The 21,510-nt window shown below is 42.6% G+C and overlaps 1 protein-coding gene across 1 annotated transcript in view; it reads right to left on the bottom strand.

Annotated features, from left to right (window-relative positions):
* Positions 1–17,135, bottom strand: part of tfdp2 (transcription factor Dp-2) — an 86,575-nt gene extending 69,440 nt beyond the window's left edge. The window contains exon 1 of the mRNA XM_084148048.1: positions 17,030–17,135. The gene's annotated coding sequence lies outside the window, so the exon portion shown is untranslated. The remainder of the gene's footprint in view (positions 1–17,029) is intronic.
* Positions 17,136–21,510: the final 4,375 nt, after the last annotated feature.

Below are 21,510 nucleotides of genomic sequence, written 5' to 3'. Positions count from 1 at the left end.
AATACTTTGTAGAGCCACCTTTTGCAGCAATTACAGCTGCAAGTCTCTTGGGGTATGTCTCTATAAGCTTGGCACATCTAGCCACTGCTCCTTCAAGTTGGATGGGTTCCGCTGGTGTACAGCAATCTTTAAGTCATACCACAGATTCTCAATTGGATTGAGGTCTGGGCTTTGACTAAGCCATTCCAAGACATTTAAATGTTTCCCCTTAAACCACTCGAGTGTTGCTTTAGCTGGAAGGTGAACCTCCGTCACAGTCTCAAGTTTCCCTCAAGACTTTCCCTGTTTTTAGCGCCATCCATCGTTCCTTCAATTCTGACCAGTTTCCCAATCCCTGCCGATGAAAAACATCCCCACAGATTGATGCTGCCACCACCATGCGTCACTGTGGGGATGGTGTTCTTGGGGTGATGAGAGGTGTTGGGTTTGCGCCAGACATTTTCCTTGATGGCCAAAAAGCTCAATTTTAGTCTCATCTGACCAGAGTACCTTCTTCCATATGTTTGGGGAGTCTCCCACATGCCTTTTGGCGAACACCAAACGTGTTTGCTTATTTTTTTCTTTAAGCAATGGCTTTTTTCTGGCCACTCTTCCGTAAAGCTCAGCTCTGTGGAGTGTACGGCTTAAAGTGGTCCTATGGACAGACACTACAATCTCCGCTGTGGAGCTTTGCAGCTACTTCAGTCTCCTTCAGTCTTTGTTGCCTCTCTGATTAATGCCCTCCTTGCCTGGTCCGTGAGTTTTGGTGGGCGGCCCTCTCTTGGCAGGTTTGTTGTGGTGCCATTTTTTTATAATGGATTTAATGGTGCTCCGTGGGATGTTCAAAGTTTCAGATATTTTTTTATAACCCAACCCTGATCTGTACTTCTCCACAACTTTGTCCCTGACCTGTTTGGAGAGCTCATTGGTCTTCATGGTGCCGCTTGCTTGGTGATGCCCCTTGCTTAGTGGTGCAGACTCTGGGGCCTTTCAGAACAGGTGTATATATTTTATTTTGTATATTATTTAACCTTTATTTAACTAGGCAAGTCAGTTAAGAACAAATTCTTATTTACAATGACGGCCTACACCGGCCAAAACCGGACGACGCTGGGCCAATTGTGAGCCGCCCGATGGGACACCCAATCACGGCCGGTAGTGATACAGCCTGGAAGCGAACCAGGGGGTCTGTAGTGACGCCTCAAGCACTGAAATGCAGTGCCTTAGACTACTGCGCCACTCGGGAGCGTCACTGAGATCATGTGACAGATCATGTGACAATTAAATAAAGTCCACCTGTGTGCAATCTACAGTGGGGAAAAAAAGTATTTAGTCAGCCACCAATTGTGCAAGTTCTCCCACTTAAAAATATGAGAGAGGCCTGTAATTTTCATCATAGGTACTCGTCAACTATGAAGAAAATCACATTGTAGGATTTGTAATGAATTGATTTGCAAATTATATGGTGGAAAATAAGTATTTGGTCAATAACAAAAGTTTCTCAATACTTTGTTATATACCCTTTGTTGGCAATGACACAGGCCAAACGTTTTCTGTAAGTCTTCACAAGGTTTTCACACACTGTTGCTGGTATTTTGGCCCATTCCTCCATGCAGATCTCCTCTAGAGCAGTGATGTTTTGGGGCTGTCGCTGGGCAACACGGACTTTCAACTCCCTCCAAAGATTTTCTATGGGGTTGAGATCTGGAGACTGGCTAGGCCACTCCAGGACCTTGAAATGCTTCTTACGAAGCCACTCCTTCGTTCCCCGGGCGGTGTGTTTGGGATCATTGTCATGCTGAAAGACCCAGCCACGTTTCATCTTCAATGCCCTTGCTGATGGAAGGAGGTTTTCACTCAAAATCTCACGATACATGGCCCCATTCATTCTTTCCTTTACACGGATCAGTCGTCCTGGTCACTTTGCAGAAAAACAGCCCCAAAGCATGATGTTTCCACCCCCATGCTTCACAGTAGGTATGGTGTTCTTTGGATGCAACTCAGCATTCTTTGTCCTCCAAACACGACGAGTTGAGTTTTTACCAAAATGTTATATTTTGGTTTCATCTGACCATATGACATTCTCCCAATCCTCTTCTGGATCATCCAAATGCACTCTAGCAAACTTCAGACGAGCCTGGACATGTACTGGCTTAAGCAGGGGGACACGTCTGGCACTGCAGGATTTGTGTCCCTGGCGGCGTAGTGTGTTACTGATGGTAGGCTTTGTTACTTTGGTCCCAGCTCTCTGCAGGTCATTAACTAGGTCCCCCCGTGTGGTTCTGGGATTTTTGCTCACCGTTCTTGTGATCATTTTGACCCCACGGGGTGAGATCTTGCGTGGAGCCCCAGATCGAGGGAGATTATCAGTGGTCTTGTATGTCTTCCATTTCCTAATAATTCCTCCCACAGTTGATTTCTTCAAACCAAGCTGCTTACCTATTGCAGATTCAGTCTTCCCAGCCTGGTGCAGGTCTACAATTTTGTTTCTGGTGTCCTTTGACAGCTCTTTGGTCTTGGCCATAGTGGAGTTTGGAGTGTGACTGTTTGAGGTTGTGGACAGGTGTCTTTTATACTGATAACAAGTTCAAACAGGTGCCATTAACACAGGTAACGAGTGGAGGACAGAGGAGCCTCTTGCTTGTTTGTAGGTGACCAAATACTTATTTTCCACCATAATTTGCAAATAAATTCATTAAAAATCCTACAATGTGATTTTCTGGATTTTTCTTTTCTCATTTTGTCTGTCATAGTTGACGTGTACCTATGATGAAAATTACAGGCCTCTCATCTTTTTAAGTGGGAGAACTTGCACAATTGGTGGCTGACTAAATACTTTTTTCCCCCACTGTAACCAATTATGTGACCTCTGAAGGTAATTGGTTGCACCAGATCTTATTTAGGGGCTTCATAGCAAATGGGGTGAATACATATGCACGCACCACTTTTCCGTTATTTATTATTTCGAATTTTTTGAAACAAGTTATTTTTTTTCACTTCACCAATTTGGACTATTTTGTGTATGTCCATTACATGAATTCCAAATTAAAATCCATTTATATTACAGGTTGTAATGCAACCAAATAGGAAAAACGCCAAGGGGGATGAATACTTTTGCAAGTGCCTTCGGAAAGTATTCAGACACCTTGACTTTTTCAATATTTTTTACGTTACAGCCTTATTCTAAAATGGATTTAAAAAAAGATACACACAATACCCCATAATGACAAAGTGAAAACAAGTTGAGAAATTTCTGCACATTTATAAAAAAACGAAATACTTTATTTACATAAGTATTCAGACCCTTTGCTATGAGACTCGAAATTGAGCTCAGGTGCATCCTGTTTCCATTGATCATCCTTGAGCTGTTTCTATAACTTGATTGGTCCACCTGTGGTAAATTCAATTGATTGGACATGATTTGGAAAGGCACACACCTGACTATATAAAGGTCCAACAGTTGACAGTGCATGTCAGTGCAAAAACCAAGCCATGAGGTCGAAGGAATTGTCCGTAGAGCTCCAAGACAGGATTGTGTCGAGGCACAGATCTGGGTAAAGGTACCAAACAAATTCTGCAGCAAAAAGTGGCCTCCATCATTCTTAAATTAAAGAAGTTTGGAACCACCAAGACTCTTCCTAGAGCTGGCCGCCTGGCCAAACTGAGCAATCGGGGGAGAAGGGCCTTCGTCAGGGAGGTGACCAAGGACCCGATGGTCACTCTGACAGAGCTCCAGAGTTCCTCTGTGGAGATTGGAGAACCTTCCTGAAGGACAACCATCTCTGCAGCACTCCACCATTCAGGCCTTTATGGTAGAGTGGCCAGACGGAAGCCATTCCTCAGTAAAAGGCACATGACAGCCCGTTTGGAGTTTGCCAAAAGGCACCTAAAGATTCTCTTGTCTGAACAAACCAAGATTGAACTCATTGGCCTGAATGTGTCACATCTGGAGGAAACCTGGCACCATCCCTACGGTGAAGCATGGTGGTGGCAGCATCTTGCTGTGGAGTTGTTCTTCAGCGGCAGGGACTGGGAGACTAGTCAGGATCGAGGGAAAGATGAACGGAGCAAAGTACAGAGAGATCCTTGATGAAAACCTGCTCCAGAGCGCTCAGGACCTCAAACTGGGGCGAAGGTTCACCTTCCAACAGGACAATGACCCTAAGCACAGAGCCAAGACAACGTAGAAGTGGCTTCGGGACAAGTCTGTCCTTGAGTGGCCAGCCAGAGCCCGGACTTGAACCCGATCGAACATCTCTGGAGAGACCTGAAAATAGCTGTGCAGCAACGCTCCCCATCCAACCTGACAGAGCTTGCAGTGAAAATGGGAGAAACTACCCAAATACAGGTGTTCCAAGCATGTAGCGTCATACCCAAAAAGACTTGAGGCTGTAATCGCTGCCAAAGGTGCTTCAACAAAGTTCTGAGTAAAGGGTCTGAATACTTATGTAAATGTAATATTTCCGGGTGTTTTTTTTTTATACATTTGCAAAAATGTCTAAAAACCTGTTTTTGTTTTGTTATTATGGGGTATTGTGTGTAAATTGATGAGGGGGAAAAACAATTTAATCAATTTTAGAATAAGGCTGTAACATAACAAAATGTGGAAAAAGTCAAGGGGTCTGAATACATTTCAAATGCACTGTATAGGATGCTGCTTTTACAACTTGGGTTTCAGAAATAATGAGTAAGATTTCATGATAAAAGTTTACATTTAGTGCAAGCTGTTCACAATTCAGAATTACCCATATTGTTGGAACTATGTGGTTTGCACCCCTTTCTGCCCGATGTTACATTGTAACATTGTAAAACTAGTTGTTTTCCCCCCAGAAATATGTTATTTGGGGTCTTCTTGGGCAGTCATAATCACTGCTTAAAAGGATACTTTGGGATTTTGGCAATGAGGCCCTTTATCTACTTCCCCAGAGTCAGATGAACTCGTGGATACCATTATGTCTCTGTCTCCAGTATTAAGGAAGTTAGATGTAGTTTAGTGAGCCAATGCTAACTAGCGTTAGCGCATTGACTGGAAGTCTATGGGCATCTGTTACCATGATTCTAAATAAATAGTATTTTACAGATACAAAGATGAAAAAATTAAGGACAACATATCAACAATTCCCTCTGGGCAAGTCTGGAGAATATACTCTACATGGCAAAGGTATATGGACACCCCTTCAAATTAGTGGATTCGGCTATTTCAGCCACACCCGTTGCTTACAGGTGTATAAAAATCGGGCACACTGCCATGCAATCTCCATAGACAAACATTGGCAGTAGAATGGCCTTACTGAAGAGCTCAGTGACTTTCAAAGTCATAGGATGCCACCTTTCCAACAAGTCAGTTGGTCAAATTTCTGCCCCGGTTAACTGTAAGTGCTGTTATTGTGACGTGGAAACGTCTAGGAGCAACAATGGCTCAGCCGCGAAGTAGTAGGCCACACAAGCTCACAGAACGGGACCGGCAAGTGCTGAAGCGCATAGTTGCAACACTCACTACCGAGATCCAAACTGCCTCTGAAAGCAACAAGAACTGTTCGTCGGGGGCTTCATGAAATGGCCGAGCAGCCGCACACAAGCCTAAGATCCCCACGCGCAATGCCAAGCATCGGCTGAAGTGGTGTAAAGCTCGCCGCCATTGGACTCTGGAGCAGTGGAAATGTGTTCTCTGGAGTGATGAATCACGCTTCACTATCTGGCAGTCCGACGGACTAATCTGGGTTTGGCGGATGCCAGGAGAATGCTACCTTCCCCAACGCATAGTGCCAACTGTAAAGTAGGTGGAAGAGGAATAATGGTCTGGGGCTGTTTTTCATGGTAGTGTATCTAAGGATAACCACACAAAAGTTTGTGAATGCAGATGCTTAAGAAGCTCAGAATAATTAGTTGGAGTGTGACAAGAGTCTGACTTTTGGGAAATGGCAGTTAAAGTACACTGAATTTAGACTACCAAACGCCTATTTAGACCCAATCACCATCTCTTCAAAGTAAGTTACTAAATATACACTGAACAAAAATATAAATGCAACAATTACAGTTCATATAAGGAAATCAGTCAATTGAAATAAATAAATTAGGCCCTAATCTATTGATTTCATATGACTGGGAATACAGATATGCATCGGTTGGTCACTGATACCTTAAAAAAATAAAGTAGGGCCGTGAATAAAAAGAACAGTCAGTATCTGGTGTGACCACCATTTGCCTCATGTAGTGCAACACATCTTTTGCATAAAGTTGATCAGGTTGTTGATTGTGGCCTGTGTAATGTTGTTCCACTCCTCTTCAATGGCTGTGCAAAGCTGAACACGCTTTGGTACGCGTCGATCCAGAGCATCCCAAACATGCTCAATGGGTGACATGTCTGGTGAGTATGCAGGCCATGGAAGAACTGGGACATTTTCAGTCTCCAGGAATTGTGTGCAGATCTTTAATATAAGAATAATCAGATAGGCTATTTGTTTTCTATTTTAGCAGCTCAATTGAACTTCTGCAATGAAACCAACATTGCAAACCACACCCATCTGACCCATCTCCAGGGCAGGCTCAATCAAAAGCTCAAAGTAGCCCATTTGAAAGGTAACAACTAGGCCTTACGTTCTTTTTGAACCCAGGTTTGTGATGGCCTTCTTTGTTTTCATTTTGCAAGACTACCATCTGACATAGGGCCATTCACCAGTGACATCCTTAAAGATTTGGCAGAATACAGTTGCTAGGCTAGCCTATAGCCTAAGTTCACTGATAACATCCATCTCAAAGAATTCAATTGTATGTCAAGCATGTATGCAGCAGACACACACGCCAACAAATTACTTTTGACAAAGCCCCCACCTCCCAATTAGCCCCAACTCAAGAATGAAGGCCACTGACCTGGAATCTGTGGTTCCGGACAAGCCTGAGCCTGACGCAGCACAGACAGAGAACAATGCTGGCAGTGGGGGTGGAGAGGAGTGGAATGGAGGGGGTGGATTGACGAGATGTGACGTACTTGACACTAAACTGCGACCCCTCCATCTGTCACCAACTCCATTATCCCCCTGCCTATCCCCATTTGGACAAGGTCATACTCTCTCATGCTTGAATTTGACTGGGAACAGCCTAGTTATGAACATAGCATGGGTGAAAATAATTTTTTACAAACACATACATGAAAAAAAGAATTTGTAGCCTAGTTCACGCCAATTGAATGGTGCATTTTACAGTGCTTGCTTACATTTTTAATGTTTAGGTTAAGTGTACCTATTAAGCCCATTTGACAGAGTTCAGAAATGTCTAACATATACTGGCCTAATTTCTGTAAGAAAAGTTTAGATAAAATGAAAGATTAATCTCTCATGTAAAGTTTTATGACTTTACTTACATTTTTTAATAAGACAGTACCGAACGTACCCTTTAAGCCTATGGGTGTTCCAAATAAGCCCAAGTCTTAAATCTATTTTAATTCATTTCCAAATGTTCAAAATGTACAAACTGACATTTCTTATTTAAAATTTGATTATATTAAACTCCCCTAAAGTTATTTAAATAAACAGATCATTACTATTCATCATGAAAGTAGCACTCATAACATAGCGGGGGGGGGGGGGTCCAATCGGATCCACAGAGATCAATGTGGACTCAGGCTTTTGTTCTTGCCAACCAGTACACACCTGATTCAACTAATCATAGACTTCAATCAAGAAATGATTAGTTGAATCAGGCGTGTTATTGCTTGGTTATAAATAAGTAAATATTTTTTTTTTAAATGCACCCAAACTGGCCTGTGGATAAGAAGCCATGCACAAAGACCATAACACACACAACTGAAAGTTGATTCCCAACTGCTGTACTCCTATTCTTGTTAATTAGTTCAACTTGTCTTCCTAAAGCGTATCTGAAGACAGTTTCAAATCTCTCTCTCTCTACTGTTGTATTACAAAAGGTACAGGTGTTGCCCAAAAAACAGAATCACCTGGATGAATGAAGGACTACAGTATGACAATTCCCCTACCCAAAACTGCATGAGTAGTTGCCCAATAGTCTTCTTCTTGTCCCTCATGTTCACATTTTTGTCCACCACTTGTAGGTTTTCTATCCCAGATATCGGTCAACCCTGATCTTTTTCTTCTCTCTCTGCATCAATAACTACCTGTCGACTCCAAACGTCTTGGAGAGAGTACAGAGGTCTTTAAATTGTTCCTAACCTTGGTAAAGGCACCATTGCTGTAGTTTTTGTGTGTTTTCATCAACTTCAAATCTGAACATAAAAACATTTTATGCTCATGTTCATTGAATATTAGGGATATCAACACACTATCCCCTTGTGTTTTAATGCAAACCGGCCTTAATAGGAACATACTGGGCTTAATTAGAACAGTGATCTGCGCTGAAAAATAAGGAATAGCAAAGTCTACTCATCAAATATTTGAAAACCAATGGTTTGGGGTATAAATATACACTATAGACTACAACATTATGCATTGAACAATATTTATTGCCATTTACATTCTGTATAGAGGGAGTGCTTTTAGTGCTACTGTTCCCTTAAAGCCCACCCGAGATAAATGTCAAATGTACTAAAATGTCATCTATGCATAACAATGCAATGTTCATTTAACAGTAAAATAAGAACATACATTTCAAAATGTAAGCAGTGAATGCCTGAAATCTATTATCTTGTTGTAGTTCACCAAGTTATGTTGCTACTGTGAGACTGACATGCAGGCACAACTGCTAATTGGCAAGAAATAGTATCTGTGTGAAGCTGGATTCAGCAGCGCTCTCGTCTGCATTAAAACCAAATATCGATCCAGGTTGGATGTAACAGCAGAGATGAGGTGCGCACTATTGACCAAGGCCCCTGACTTTGAAAAGCTCTGACGCGTCATGCATCAAGCACACCCATCTCATTTGTGGTGGTGTGATAATGGCGCTTTCAATGCAACTGGGAACTCAGGAAAAAAATGGAGGTCAAATCATGACGTCAATTATCTTCAGGTCGGAAAGTCGGAGCTTTAGAAAAGGAGGCCCGAGTTCCCGACATGGAATTCCGAGTTGGATGACCATTCAAAACTATTTTTCCCATTCGGAAGTCGTTTTTTTCAGAGTTCCCAGTTGTTTTGAACGCAGCATTAGAGACATTATGTCAGACTAATTTGCAATTGACTGTCATAGCACCAAATAAAAAAGTAAACATTGGCTGTTATTCTTTTTTTTATATACACGGTTGGGGTCACGAGACGTCGTGGACGAAAAAAGTTTGGGAACCCCTGACCTATAGAATAGGGGAGGTAGGTAGCCTAGTGAGGCAGACCTGTAGCAGGAGGGTCGCCTGTTTGAATCTTGTGTGGGCACTAAAAAGAAGTGGGCATCTCATCTGAACTGGCAAATGGAGGGCTGATTGTTTCAGATTCCAGGTACAATCTCCTATCGTTGTCCCCTTGAGCAAGTCACAAAACTAGCTCCTGGGGCACTCGGACAACATCACATCAAGGCTTCAGAACACTGGAGTGGATGCTAAAGGTGCCAGCATGCTTCAGTTCGGCTGGAGCCTAGCTGAGTTCGGCTAGCATACTCCCTTAACAGACCTCCGCTTGAAAAACGATAAAAAAGCGGCAATAGTACCGTTTGTCCATTTGGGACGTCGTAGCCAGTATAAACGTCGTCAAAAGTCAGAATTACTCTATGACACCTCAAGAAATCTGTCATTAATTGAAGTTTTTGCCAAGGATATCTTAGTCGCGCAATTTTACATCTAACTAAGATGTTCAGTGCAGTATTTCTCAAAGGAAAAAATTTGCATGAAAAGGAGTCGTCTCTCAATGAATGACAACAAAGACTTTATTGAAGAATCCCTACTTTTGACCAATCAACGACAAAGGGGCATAGACTTCGGCTAACGACGTCGGCTTGCCTCGAGAATTTTTTGTGTTTGCTTGAACAGCCTAAAAAAAACCTTACCGAAGTCCAAAACGAACAAAAATGTCACCAAAATATATGCACGAACTCTTCCGAACTGTTTTCGTCTGGGAAGTATGCTTAACAGTGTTTCCCTTCCCAAGTTCCCAATATGTCATGGTCTGTGTAACCATGTTACATTCAGTTATGATTAAACAAGCTCTCCCTCTCCACAAACACACAGAACACATGCATTGTTCACTCTTAAACTCTCTCTCGGGTTGAATAAAGAGACAGCAATACCTTAAAGAATCCATAAATGTATAATTCTTGTGCAATTTATATCTATAGGCTGCATTGAGTTTTTTCTTTCATTATTTTATACTGTCTGGCATTACTGCGTAAGCCTAAGCTTTAGGGCCTAACTGTATACGCGCCAAATAGCCTACACACCAATCACCAACTGACAATTTCGGAGTTAAATTCAACAATAGAAAAGCTGCAAAATGAAGAGTTGAAAATAAAGAAAGGGAGGTCCAGAAAATTAATGTTTGGGAAAGATTTGGTGATAAAAGAGGATGATAGCAGTCAAGAGAGGACTTCAGATAAGCCTTTGGCACGTCAATGGAACTGTAGCCTACTTTTCAGATGGGTTAAATGGAAACTGAAATCTGGACACTGACTGTAGGTCTATAACCGCTCACATAGCCTTAATATTAACTCCTGCAGAATTATGCATTTCTTGCAGTAAAATGATCAACCAAATGTAGGCAACATTTTGACTCGGGAGTGGAGAAATAGGACTTCTTTCTTTTAGCATCTTGAGAGGATGCGAATGTACAGTTATATACCATCTGTAGAGGTGCCATCTTTATCAGCATCATAAAAGCTGATAGTATCAAAAACATGTTGAGTCATTTTCACAGCTTTCTATTTCCTTACAACTGGTCAAACTGATGTTATTTTCGAGATTTTTCACAGAAAATCTTTCCCATTTTCTTTTGTTATTGCATTTTCTCTCCGGTCCCTAAACATCTTTGCTGCGCGAAAGAAGCAGAGATGACAGAGAAAAACTTTATCGATGTCAACTAGATTGAAGCATTCGTTCTATCGATTTATGACATTCTGGTGAACAAGGATTTATTTAGTCTTCTAGGGCAACATACAATGCATTCAGAAAGTATTTTTCACATTTTGTTACGTTACAGCCTTATTCTAAAATTAATTAAATAATTGTTTTGCCTCATCAATCTACACACAACACCCCATAATGACAAAGTGAAAAACAGGTTTTATACATTTTTGCAAATGTATAAAAATTAAAAACAGAAATACCTTATTTACATAAGACTCGAAATTGAGCTCAGGTGCATCCTGTATCCATTGATCATCCTTGAGATATTTCTAAAACTTGATTGGAGTCCACCTGTGGTAAATTATATTGATTGGACATGATTTGGAAAGGCACACACCTGTCTATATAAGGTTCCACAGTTGACAGTGCATGTCAGAGAAAAAAACAAGCCATGTGGTCAAAGGAATTGTCCGTAAAGCTCCGAGACAGGATTGTGTCGAGGCACAGATCTGGGGAAGGGTACCAAAAAATTTCTGCAGCATTGAAGGTCCCCAAGAACACAGTGGCCTCCATCATTCTTAAATGGAAGAAGTTTGGAACCACCAAGACTCTTCCTAGAGCTGGACGCCCGGGCAAACTGAGCAATCGGGGGAGAAAGGCCTTGGTCAGGGAGGTGACCAAGAACCCGATGGTCACCCTGACCGAGCTCTAGAGTTCCTGTGTGGAGATGGGAGAACCTTCCAAAAGGACAACAATCTTTGCAGCACTCCACCAATCAGGCCTTTATGGTAGAGTGGCCAGACGGAAGCCACTGCTCAGTAAAAGGCATATGACAGCCTGCTTGGAGTTTTCCAAAAGGCACCTAAAGACTCTCAGACCGTGAGAAAAAAAATGATCTGGTCTGATGAAACCAAGGTTGAACTCTTTGGCCTGAATGCCAAGCGTCACGTCTGGAGGAAACCTGGCACCATCCCTACGGTGAAGCATGGTGGTAGCAGCATCATGCTGTGGGGATTTTTTTTAGCGGCAGGGACTGGGAGACTAGTCAGGATCGAGGGAAAGATGAACTGAGTAAAGTACAGAGAGATCCTTCATTAAAACCTGCTCAGGACATCAGACTGGGGCAAAGGTTCACCTTCCAACAGGACAACAACCTTAAGCACACAGCCAAGACAACGAAGGAGTGGCTCCAGGACAAGTCTCTGAATGTCCTTGAGTGGCCCAGCCAGAGCCCGGACTTGAACCTGATCGAACATCAATGGAGAGACCTGAAAATAGCTGTGCAGCGACGCTCCCCATCCAACCTGACTGAGCTTGAGAGGATCTGCAGAGAAGAATGGGAGAAACTCCCCAAATACAGGAGTGCCAAGCTTGTAACGTCATACCCAAGAAGACTCGAGGATGTAATCGCGCCAAAGGTGTGTCAACAAAGTACTGAAAAGGGTTTCAATACTTCTGTAAATGTGATATTTCCAGTATTTTTTAATTTTTATTAATTTGCTAACATTTCTAAAAACCTGTTTTTGCTTTGTCATTATGGGGTATTGTGTGTAGATTGAGGGGGGGGAAAACTATTTAATCCATTTTAGAATAAGCCTGTAACGTAACAAAATGTGTAAAAAGTCAAGCGGTCTGAATACTTTCCGAATGCACTGTATAATGATAGAGGAGAAGCTGCATGCATCTAACTATATACAAGTTGACTAACAAATATCCTACCAAAATGTCGGGAAAATTATAAGCACAAACATATCCAAATCAGGCAAAGAAAATCCTGCACCCCGTCAAAAAAAATCACAAAGGAGCATAAACACACTCAGAAATTCATATAGTACAGCAGTAAACTGAGACAAACGGCACTACCCAAAGACCTGAATATCAGAGGCGATACCTGTCCCACATGCTACGACCTTATAGGTGAAAGTCTCACCTTTCCCCCTCCCCTCAAGGCTGCTTGTGCAGGAACAACAGATATCACACTGAAATCTGAAAGCTTGTCTTCAATCTCAGTACAGTAGGCCCAGGCCAACAAAACCACACAACTTTGCTCTCCAACTAGCCCCTCTGGCACATAATTGAACAAGCCAACTGTTGTTAGTGAAGGGTTATTTTGAATTGATGTCAATGTACGTTAACTTCTTCATGCCTACAAAATGGAGGCGATTGATTGATGGTTTGTATAAGTGTGCAGGCTAACCAACGTTATCTAGCTAGCGAGCATAAATTTAACTGCTACCTAAATTCGAGACACTAATATTTTGTAGAAGTTAGCTACATAACATAGCTAACACAAAAATATATATATAAATAAACATAGCTAACACACATGAACATACTTTTGTGTGTGTGTGTTTGTATGTGTATATACAGTGAGGGAAAAAAGTATCTGATCCCCTGCTGATTTTGTACGTTTGCCCACTGACAAAGAAATTATCAGTCTATAATTTTAATGGTAGGTTTATTTGAACAGTGAGAGACAGAATAACAACATCAAAAATCCAGAAAAACGCATGTCAAAAATGTTATAAATTGATTTGCAAATAAGTATTTGACCCCCTCTCAATCAGAAAGATTTCTGGCTCCCAGGTGTCTTTTATACAGGTAACGAGCTGAGATTAGGATCACACTCTTAAAGGGAGTGCTCCTAATCTCAGCTTGTTACCTGTATAAATGACACCTGTCCACAGAAGCAATCAATCAATCAGATTCCAAACTCTCCACCATGGCCAAGACCAAAGAGCTCTCCAAGGATGTCAGGGACAAGATTGTAGACCTACACAAGGCTGGAATGGGCTACAAGACCATCGCCAAACAGCTTGGTGAGAAGGTAGTTTGGCGATGGTCAAGATTGTAGACCTACACAAGGCTGGAATGGGCTACAAGACCATCGCCAAACAGCTTGGTGAGAAGGTAGTTTGGCATAGTTCCCGCTCAGCCCAGTCAAAACTGTTCACTGCTCTGGCACCCCAATGGTGGAACAAGCTCCCTCACGACGCCAGGACAGCGGAGTCACTCACCACCTTCCGGAGACATTTGAAACCCCACCTCTTTAAAGAATACCTGGGATAGGATAAAGTAATCCTTCTACCCCCCCCCCCTTACCCCAACCCACCCCCAGTGGTTATCCCACTGGCTATAAGGTGAATGCACCTATTTGTAAGTCGCTCTGGATAAGAGCGTCTGCTAAATGACGTAAATGTAAGGTGACAACAGTTAATTTGTGATTATTCGCAAATGGAAGAAACACAAAATAACTGTCAATCTCACTCGGCCCGGGGCTCCATGCAAGATCTCACCTCGTGGAGTTGCAATGATCATGAGAACGGTGAGGAATCAGCCCAGAACTACACGGGAGGATCTTGTCAATGATCTCAAGGCAGCTGAGACCATAGTCACCAAGAAAACAATTGGTAACACACTACGCCGTGAAGGACTGAAATCCTGCAGTGCCTGCAAGGTCCCCCTGCTCAAGAAAGCACATATACAGGCCTGTCTGAAGTTTGCCAATGAACATCTGAATGATTCAAAGGAGAACTGAGTGAAAGTGTTGTGGTCAGGTGAGACCAAAATCGAGCTCTTTGGCATCAACTCAACTCGCCGTGTTTGGAGGAGGAGGAATGCTGCCTATGACCCCAAAACACCATCCCCACCGTCAAACATGGAGGTGGAAACATTATGCTTTGGGGGTGTTTTTCTGCTAAGGGGACAGGACAACTTCACCGCATCAAAGGGACGATGGACGGGGCCATGTACCGTCAAATCTTGGGTGAGAACCTCCTTCCCTCAGCCAGGGCATTGAAAATGGGTATTCCAGCATGACAATGACCCAAAACACACAGCCAAGGCAACAAAGGAGTGGCTCAAGAAGAAGCACATTAAGGTCCTGGAGTGGCCTAGCCAGTCTCCAGACCTTAATCCCATAGAAAATCTGTGGAGGGAGCAGAAGGTTCGAGTTGCCAAAACGTCAGCCTCAAAACCTTAATGACTTGGAGAAGATCTGCAAAGAGGAGTGGGACAAAATCCCTCCTGAGATGTGTGCAAACCTGGTGGCCAACTACAAGAAACATCTGACCTCTGTGATTGCCAACAAGGGTTTTGCCACCAAGTACTAAGTCATGTTTTGCAGAGGGGTCAAATACTTATTTCCCTCATTAAAATGCAAATCAATGTATAACATTTTTGACATGCGTTTTTCTGGATTTTTTTGTTGTTATTCTGTCTCTCACTGTTCAAATAAAACTACCATTAAAATTATAGACTGATCATGTCTGTCAGTGGGCAAACGTACAAAATCAGCAGGGGATCAAATACTTTTTTCCCTCACTGTATATATACACACATACACACACACACACGTGGACACCCCTTCAAATTAGTGGATTCGGCTATTTCAGCCACAACAGTTGCTAACGGGTGTATAAAATCGAGCACACAGCCATGCAATCCCCATAGACAAACATTGGCAGTAGAATGGCCTTACTAAAGAGACTTTCAACGTGGCACCGTCATAGGAAGCCACCCGTCAGTTCGTCAAATTTCTGCCCTGCTAGAGCTGCCAGGTTCAACTGTAAGTGCTGTTATTGTGAAGTGGAAATGTCTATGAGCAACAACGGCTCAGCCGCGAAGTGGTAGGCCACACAAGCGTGTAAAAATCGTCTGTCCTCGGTTGCAACACTCACTACCGAGTTCCAAACTGCCTCTGGAAGCAGGTCAGCTGCTGTTCGTCGGGAGATTCATGAAATGGGTTTCCATGGCCGAGCAGCCGCGCACAAGCCTAAGATCACCATGTGCAAAGCCAAGTGTCGGCTGGAGTGGTGTAAAGCTCACCGCCATTGGATTCTGGAGCAGTGGAAATGCGTTCTCTGGAGTGATGAATCACGCTTCACCATCTGGCAGTCCGACATTAGAATCTGGGTTTGGCGGATGCCAGGAGAACCCTACCTGCCCGAAGGCATAGTGCCAACTGTAAAGTTTGGTGGAGGAGGAATAATGGCCTGGGGCTGTTTCATGGTTCAGGTTAGGCCCCTTAGCTCCAGTGAAGGGAAATCTTAATGCTACAGTGTACAATGGCATTCCAGATGATTCTGTGATTCTAACTTTGTGGCAACAGTTTGGGGGAGGCCCTTTCCTGTTGCAGCATGATAATGCCCCCGTGCACAAAGCGAGGTCCATACAGACATGGTTTGTCGAGATCGGTGTGGAAGAACTTGACTGGCCTGCACAGAGCCCTGACCTCAACAACCATCGAACACCTTTAGGATGAATTGGAACACCTAATCGCCCAACATCAGTGCCCGACCTCACTAATGCTCTTGTGGCTGAATGGATGCACCAATTTGTAAGTCGCTCTGGATAACTACAGACCCCCTGGTTCGATTCCAGGCTGTATCACAACCGGCCGTGATTGGGAGTCCCATAGGGCGGCGCACAATTGGCCCAGCGTCGTCCGGGTTTGGCCGGTGTAGGCCGTCATTGTAAATAAGAATTTGTTTTTAACTGACTTGCCTAGTTAAATAAAGGTAAAATAAAATAATAACAAATAAAAAAATAAGAGCGTCTGCTAAATGACGTAAACGTCCCTGCAGCAATGTTCCAACATCTAGTGGAAAGCCTTCCCAGAAGAGAGGCTGTTATAGCAGCATAGGGGGCAGCAAACTCCATATTAATGGCCATGATTTTGGAATGAGATGTTTAACGAGCAGGTGTCCACATACACTTCATGACCAAAAGTATAATTTATATACAAAACAGCAGATTGCGTTCGTGCTAAACGTTGCTTTGCCTCGAAGGCAATTCTGTCTAAGCAATTTTGTTATTCGCAACGCAGATTTTACATAGTTATTGAGCTAAGACATTACGTTGTGTTGTAGCTTTATACATTGATCATAAATTACAGTATAATTATAGTAAGCACTGGTTTAAAAAAAAGTGTTGGCTAGAAAGTAGGCTAATAGCTAGGCTACCTAACGTTAGCTTGCTAGCTAGCTGCTGACTGGCTACCATTACGTTAGCTGGCTAACTAGATAGATAAGACTTCGTGTACTTTCTATAATAGCTCATTTCGTAAGGATGTGTGTGTAAAACAAAATAGGTATTTACCTTTGTTAGGAATCCTTACATGTACTGCTGGGGAACAAAAAGTAAACAACGATAACCAGGGCCGGGGAAAACTGCTCTCCTTTCTGTCAATGAAAGCGACAGAACTACTTTTCCCCACTTCCTGAGAGGAACTCCGCACACAAGCTTGGCGGTGGCTACCAGCTCTAGTCTCTGATTGGTTACACCCGCTTGTGATGCGAGACAACAGATGGGAGCAGATTGGATGTCCCCCGACCGATGTAACTGGAAACAGCAAACACAAGCCAACTTGTCTACAATGAAAACTGTATTTGGGAGGAATCATATATATTTTCTTATTATGCGCCACTTGAAATGTAGTATAGCCCATCGAATTCATTAGCCAGTAACCATGCATACTCCAGCAATGATGTATAGTGCACTGCCCTCAGAAAGTATTCATACCCTTTGACTTTTTCCACATTTTGTTGTGTTACAACCTGAATTCAAAATGGATTAGAATTTTTTTTCTTACCCATCTACACACAATACCCCATGACAAAAATGGTGCACATTTATTGAAAATGAAATACAGAAATATCTCATTTACATAAGTATTCACACCCCTGAGTCAATAGGTAGTTTTCAATAAAACGTCACAAGTAGGTGTAGAGCTTTCGATTTGCCTGCTGGGGAGCAAGGAGACCCACAGCTCCACTAAAACCATTGACAACTGGGTGCCATTTTCAAGGGATTGTTAAATAAATGTGAACTATTTGGTTGTAATATCATCACCTCCTGAAGAGCATTTCCGATTATTCCATGCAAAACAATTGCGCACATTTAGCTCTATCATCAGAGTTATAAAGCAAGTAACTCCATGCTTTTCATGATCAGTAAACATCAATTGATCATGTAGGGCAGACTTTCTATCTAATACCGACTGGGTCTATACTTTGTAGAAGCACCTTTGGCAGCGATTACAGCTGTGAGTCTTTCTGGGTAAGTCTCTAAAAGCTTTCTACACCTGGATTGTGCAACATTTGCCCATTATTATTTTCAAATTTCTTCAAGCTCTGTCACATTGGTTGTTGATCAGTGCTAGAAAAACATTTTCAGAGTGTCTAGTTTGAGAAACAGATGCCTCACAGGTCCTCAACTGGTAGCTTCATTAAATAGTACCCGCAAAACACCAGTCTCAACGTCAACAGTGAAGAGGCGACTCCGGGATGCTGACCTTCTAGGCAGAGTTGCAAAGAAAAAGCCATATCTCAGACTGGCCAATAAAAAGAAAAGATTAAGATGGGCAACAGAACACAGACACTGGACAGAGGAAGATTGGAAAAAAGTGTTATGGACAGATGGATCGAAGTTTGAGGTGTTCGGATCACAAAGAATAACATTTGTGAGACACAGACCAAATGAAAAGATGCTGGAGGAGTGCTTGATGCCATCTGTCAAGCATGGTGGAGGCAATGTAATGGTCTGGGGGTGCTTTGGTGGTTGTAAAGTGGGAGATTTGTACAGGGTAAAAGGGATCTTGAAGAAGGAAGGCTATCACTCCATTTTGCAACGGCATGCCATATTGGAGCCAATTTCCTCCTACAACAGGACAATGACCCAACGCACAGCTCCAAAATATGCAATAACTATTTAGGGAAGAGGCAGTCAGCTGGTATTCTGTCTATAATGGAGTGGCCAGCACAGTCACCAGATCTCAACCCTATTGAGCTGTTGTGGGAGCAGCTTGACCGTATGGTACGTAAGAAGTGCCCATCAAGCCAATACAACTTGTGGGAGGTGCTTCAGGAAGCATGGGGTGAAATCTCTTCAGATTACCTCAACAAATTGATAACTAGAATGCCAAAGGTCTGCAAGGCTGCAATTGCTGCAAATGGAGGATTGTTTGACAAATGCAAAGATTGAAGGACATAATTATTATTTCAATTAAAATCATTATTTCTAACCTTGTCAATGACTACATTTCCTATGCATTTTGCTATATTTCCTATTCAAACTCATTTCATGGATGTTTTCATGGAAAACAAGGACATTTCTAAGTGACCCAAACTTTTCAACAGTAGTTACAGTCTTGTCCCATGGCTGCAACTCCCGTACGGACTCGGGTGAGGTGAAGGTCGAGAGCCATGTGTCCTCCGAAACACGACCCTGCCAAGCCGCACTGCTTCTTGACACACTGCTCGCTTAACCCAGAAGCCAGCCGCACCAATGTGTCAGAGGAAACACCGTACAACTGCCGACCGTGTCAGCATGCATGCACCCGGCCCACCACAGGAGTCGCTAGAGTGCAATGGGACAAGGACATCCCGGCCAGCCAAACCCTCCCCTTACCAGGACGACACTGGGCCAATTGTGTGTCGCCTCAAGGGTCTCCCCGGTCGCGGCCGGAGAAAAGGTCGTTTTTATTTATCTCAGATTCTCAGTTTGTCAGTGTCAAAGTAGCATACCATTTTGATAATTTGTGCTGTATTAACAAAGATTCAGCAAAAGTCTCCAGTCATGTAAAATTACGTAGAATTGCATGAAATGCGTTTATAAAAGGACAATTTTTTTCCGGACCCTAGGCTACAATTTTTTTATCCCAATATGTGCAACTTCTGTAAGTACCTCTACTCTACTGCTCTGTCACTACACAAATGCGATGATATGCATGCAATGCTTTATCATAAAGTTTTTTTTTTTATGTGTTTCCGGTAACTCAGAACTCCCCCACCCCCCTCTCTGCTCACTTTTTATTCCAGCACCTCCCGAGTTACAAATTAAACACTGCTTAGCTCCATTCCGTTTATTTTTTATCCTGAAAAACTCCCCAGTCCTTAACGACTACAAGCATACCCATAACATGATGCAGCCACCACTATGCTTGAAAATATGGAGCGTGTTACTCAGTAATATGTTCTATTGGATTTGCCCCTAACATAACACTTTGTATTTTGCAGTATTACTTTAGTGCCTTGTTGCAAACAGGATGCATGTTTTGGAATATTTTTATTCTGTACAAGCTTCCTTCTTTTCACTCTGTCAATTAGTTTAGTATTGTGGAGTAACTACAATGTTGTTGATCTATCCTCAGATTTCTCCTATCATAGCCATTAAACTCTGTAACTGTTTTAAAGTCACCATTGGCCTCATGGTGAAATCCCTGAGCGGTTTCCTTCCTCTCCAGCAACTGAGTTAGGTTTTATCTACCAATAGGTGCCCTTCTTTGCAATGCATTGGAAAAACTCCCTGGTCTTTGTGGTTGAATCTGTGTTTGAAATTCACTGCTCGACTGAGGGACCTTACAGATAATTGTATTTGTGGGGTACAGATATGAGGCAGTCATTCAAAAATCATGTTAAACACTATTAGTCCATGCAACGTATTCTGTTACTTGTTAAGCAAATGTTTACTCCAGAACTTATTTAGACTTTTTATTTATAACAAAGGGGTTGAATACTTATTCACTCAATACATTTCAGCTTGACATATTTTCTGAAAAAATATATATATACATATTTCCACTTCGACATTATGGGGTAGCATGTGTAGTAGGCCAGTGACCAGAAAATATCAATGTATTACATTTTAAATTCAGGTTGTAACACAACAACATGTGGAAAAAGTCAAAGGGTGTGAATACTTTCTGAAGGAATGGTACAGTGGGGAGAACAAGTATTTGATACACTGCCGATTTTGCAGGTTTTCCTACTTACAAAGCGTGTAGAGGTCTGAAAATCAAATTGTATGATTTTTAAGTAATTCATTTGCATTTTATTGCATGACATAAGTATTTGATACATCACAAAAGCAGAACTTAATATTTGGTACAGAAACCATTGTTTGCAATTACAGAGATCATACATTTCCTGTAGGTCTTGACCAGGTTTGCACACACTGCAGCAGGGATTTTGGCACACTCCTCCATACAGACCTTCTCCAGATCCTTCAGGTTTCGGGGCTGTCGCTGGGCAATACAGACTTTCAGCTCCCTCCAAAGATTTTCTATTGGGTTCAGGTCTGGAGACTGGCTAGGCCACTCCAGGACCTTGAGATGCTTCTTACGGAGCCACTCCTTAGTTGCCCTGGCTGTGTGTTTCGGGTCGTTGTCATGCTGGAAGACCCAGCCACAACCCATCTTCAATGCTCTTACTGAGGGAAGGAGGTTGTTGGCCAAGATCTCGCGATACATGGCCCCATCTATCCTCCCCTCAATACGGTGCAGTCGTCCTGTCCCCTTTGCAGAAAAGCATCCCCAAAGAATGATGTTTCCACCTCCATGCTTCACGGTTGGGATGGTGTTCTTGGGGTTGTACTTATCCTTCTTCTTCCTCCAAACACGGCGAGTGGAGTTTAGACCAAAAAGCTATATTTTTGTCTCATCAGACCACATTACCTTCTTCCATTCCTTCTCTTGATCATCTAGATCGTCATTGGCAAACTTCAGACGGGCCTGGACATGTGCTGGCTTGAGCAGTGGGTCCTTGCGTGCGCTGCAGGATTTTAATCCATGACGGCGTAGT

Source organism: Coregonus lavaretus (assembly GCF_964263955.1).
Source record: "Coregonus lavaretus genome assembly, chromosome: 30".
NCBI lineage: Eukaryota > Metazoa > Chordata > Actinopteri > Salmoniformes > Salmonidae > Coregonus > Coregonus lavaretus.
Note: the sequence above shows the minus strand (reverse complement) of the source record. Positions and strands in the feature narration are given on the sequence as shown.